We start from the raw sequence: 3978 nt of genomic DNA, 5'->3' as shown, positions 1-3978 counted from the left end.
TGCCTAAAGGCAAGTCTATAAAATTAAAAAAAAAAAAATCCCCACTAACTCCAACTTTACCGGGTGCTCTTTTCACAGTGAAGAAAAGTTTTACTCCTAAATTAATAAAATCTACAGGCTACCAACAGAAACCCAATTATTAAAACTAACCTTATAAGGAAATCGTGAAAAATAAGACTTAAAAACTATAATGTGCAGTTGGGGATAGTATGAGTGAGAGAAAGTGCACAAGAGAGAAAGAAAGAGAAATCATTGCACAGGACTTGGTCATGGTTAAGATCAATAAGTGAACATCTGTGGTGAGGATGAATCATGATGATGGTGAAGATTATGGCCCGATAATTTTAAAAATCTCATATTCCTGAAATTATTCTATTAAGTCTTACCATGCGCTTAGAGCCATGGACTTTTTAGATCCGTTCCTTTACAAGACCCAACCAAGGACAAATCCCTTCTATCCTGCTAAGCCAGCTGTCATGTTTCTAACAGGAAGAGGCTCTTACCACTTTGTTCTCCTTTATGGCTTAAGTATGTCTTGAACTGCTACTTTATTTTTATAATGTGCTTTCTAACCTCTCTTTGATCAGTTTCTAAATATTATAATACACTTTCTTCATACAGTTCATACTAAGACTTTAGACTTGGGAGTTAGTACTTCCTCTTTGGCTCTGATTCTAGGCTTCCCCCTAGAGCTATACATTGACCTCACACACTTGATAATGGTGTTTCCTGTCCCTCTGGGACCAGTCTAGGGCTGTCCCTCTGTTTCACTAGACATAGTTCCATGCACTAGCATTCCTAACTCTGCCAGTGGGTCCTAGTTAGGGACCAATTTAAGAGTAATCTAAGCAGACTCTTGTTTCAAAGATAGGAACCGAGGCAGGCCCTCCAAAGTCAAGAGTCCTGTACAGAGCCACATTCCCAGTACTGAAAGGATCAGGCCTATTCTCCTGATCTCTTGAACCCACTCAGTTTCTAGTTTTCTTTTTAGGTATCACTGTGTTTTCTTCCTTATATTTAAATATTGGTGTGTGTCTGACTGCAGTGAATGACCAGTTCTTTGTAGGAAAATAAAACAACAGTTGATACAGTGTCCCCAGACTTAACCCCTTTAAAAACTTCTCCTAGGTGTGTTTATGGTTAGACTTGATACACTTTCTTATCTACCCTGTAGGTTAATCTAGAGTTTGATATTACTTTTGTACAAAACTTCCCTCAAACCACGTTGACCTTATTCTTTTCTTTTTCGGTTTTCCATATTTAAAAAACAGAACAAAAACCCATTGAAAAAATAAGAAAAAGAAGGACAGAACACCATTGTATATTGCAGCCAGGTAGACTACTTGATCCTGATAGATAGTTAACACAGACAATAACGTCACCATGGCGGAAGGTCATGTCCGCCATAATTAAGGGCTGTCTGTAATTGTGCTGACTGCTTCGTCGTAGCTCAAAGAGACTCTGAGGAAGAGAAAAAGCCACTTCCGGGCTGTCAGCACTGCAGGGCCCTACCCAAGGGCACACTGGTTAAGACATGTTTTTTTGGAGTTCCTGGATTTAACAGATCTATTTGGCTACAAGATGGAGATTTTATATTTAAATCTTGTAAGTAGAACATGAAAGAGAGTAAAGATGCTTTCCAGCTTTCCAACCACGGCCCAGCAGAACGGAGGTGGCAAGAAGAAGAAGGGCTCTTCTGCCATCAGCGAAGTAGTGACCAGAGCATACACCATCAATAGTCACAAACACTTCCATGGAGTGGTGTTCAAGAAGCGTGCCCCTTGGGCACCCAAAGAGACCTAGAAGTTTGATGTGAAGGATATGGGAACTCCAGATGTGCTCATTGACACCAGGCTCAGCAAAGCTGTCTGGGCCAAAGGAATAAGGAATATTCCATATTATATCCATGCGTGGTTGTCCAGAAAATGTAAGAGGGATGAAGATTCACCAAACAAGCCCTACACCCTGGTTACCTATGTACCTGTCACCACTTTCACAAATCTACACACAGTTAAAGTGGATGAGAACTAACTGCTGGCTGTCAAATAAAGATATTAAACTGCAGCAAGCAAACAAACAAAAAACCACAATACTTTTAAGTTGATATAAAATACCTTGATACAAGAAAGACAAGCAGAAGAGGGTCAGTATCGAGTGATATAAAATCCAAGTGAGACATAAGGAGTTAAGGTTTTCACTCTGTCTTAACAAGTCAAAAGCTGAACAAACTGAAAAATCAACAGAGATCCATCAGAGAAGTAAGGTCACAGAGCAAACTTCTACTCCCCAAATAAAAGAGAGAAACAGGCAGATACAGAGAATGACAACTTACTGGAGTAGAAACCCACCAGCCGAAACTTCTATGGGAATCAGTGCAGGGGCTGGAAACTATCTGTAATTGACAAATTGCTGAAGGCTCGTGTGGACAACTCTGAGAGTTAAAACTCCAGGGAGAGTCCAGATGGGGGAGGTGCCCACACTTTTGTGAATTTTACTTCCATGAGTCTTACCAGGTTTATATATATATATATGCCATGCTCTAACATTTTCATGTATATATATATATATATATATATATATGCACATATATATATTCCATGCTCTTGGCTGGGGGAGAAGAAAAGGAACCATTCTGAAATATCCCAGAGCACTCTGTTCTTAACAAGGTTTTCACTCAGGGGAAACTATTTTACAAAGTCTAACCTACCTAAAGGAAGGAAAATACCCATCTCCAGCCCCTTCTAGCCTATCCCATGTAAGGAGTGTGAAAACCTGAGTAGACCTAGTGAAGTTTACAGTCTAGGAGCACTGGATCACCAAAAGACTGAATGAAACCTAATCAAAGGACTGAAGCATTCTTGCTTTCACTTGACAGCTTACCATTGCATTACTAAAGCTCTGTTTCCATTGTTTATTTTACTCAGAACATCATGTCTGCTGTTCAAAAAAATTTACAAGGCACAGTAAAAGGCAAAAAAAGCCAAAAACAATTTACATACTTTGAAGAGACTGAACAAACGTCAGGAACAGAATCAGATATGGCAGGAATGTTGAAATTATCAGACCAGGACTTGTTTTTAAAGCTATGATTGATATGCTAAGGGCTTCAGTGGAGAGGCAGAAAATGTATGAACATAGATAGATAATGTAAGCAGAGAGATAAGAATTCTAAAATGTAACCAAAATGAAGAATGCCTTTGAGGGTTTATTAGTAGGCTGGACATGATTGAAGAAAGATTCTATTTTTTAAAAATTTTCTTTAATGTTTTTATTTAGTTTTGAGGGAGAAAGAGCGAGCAGGAGAGGGGCGGAGGGGGGGAAGGAAGGAGACACAGAATCTGAAGCAGGCTCTGGGCTCTGAGCTGTCAGCATAGAGCATGACTCAGGGCTCGAATTCATGAGCCATAGGATCATGACCTGAGCCAAAGTTGGACACTCAGGCAAGTGAGTCACCCACACGCCCCTGAAGGTTCTTTGAGCTTGATCGTATAACAAGAGATACTCCCAGAACTGAAAAGCAAAGAGAAAAAGACTGAATAAAGTGAAACCACAAGACAACCATAAAAAGGTATAATATATCCATAATAGGGATATCAGAAGAAATAGAAAAAAAGGAACAGAAACAATATTTGAAGCAATAGTGACTAAGAATCTCTCCAAATTATTGCCACACACCAAACCACAGATTAAAGAAACTCAGAAAACACAAATCAAGATAAATACAAAAGCAAAACAACACAAAAAAAACCTCCCTACGCTTGGGTATATCATAGTCAATCTTAAGAAAATGAAAGTGTTAAAGAAAATGAAAGTGATAAAGTGTTGAAAGAAGCCAGAGGAAAATATTTATGAAATACATACCTGATAAAGGATTGTTATCCAAAATATACAAAGAACTCTTACACACACACACACACACACACACACACACACACACACACACACACACACACAACCTGATTTAAAAAATGCAAAAAA

The 3978-nt window shown here is 38.8% G+C and overlaps 1 pseudogene; it reads left to right on the top strand.

Moving 5' to 3' along the window:
* The first annotated feature begins 1632 nt into the window (after positions 1–1632).
* Positions 1633–2031, top strand: LOC144234536 (large ribosomal subunit protein eL31 pseudogene; annotated as a pseudogene).
* The last annotated feature ends 1947 nt before the right edge of the window (positions 2032–3978 follow it).

This window comes from Crocuta crocuta, unplaced genomic scaffold (genome assembly GCF_008692635.1).
Source record: "Crocuta crocuta isolate KB4526 unplaced genomic scaffold, BGI_CrCroc_1.0 scaffold180, whole genome shotgun sequence".
Classification (NCBI taxonomy): domain Eukaryota; kingdom Metazoa; phylum Chordata; class Mammalia; order Carnivora; family Hyaenidae; genus Crocuta; species Crocuta crocuta.
The sequence above is the reverse complement of the archived record's forward strand: the minus strand, read 5'-3'. Positions and strand labels throughout refer to the sequence as shown.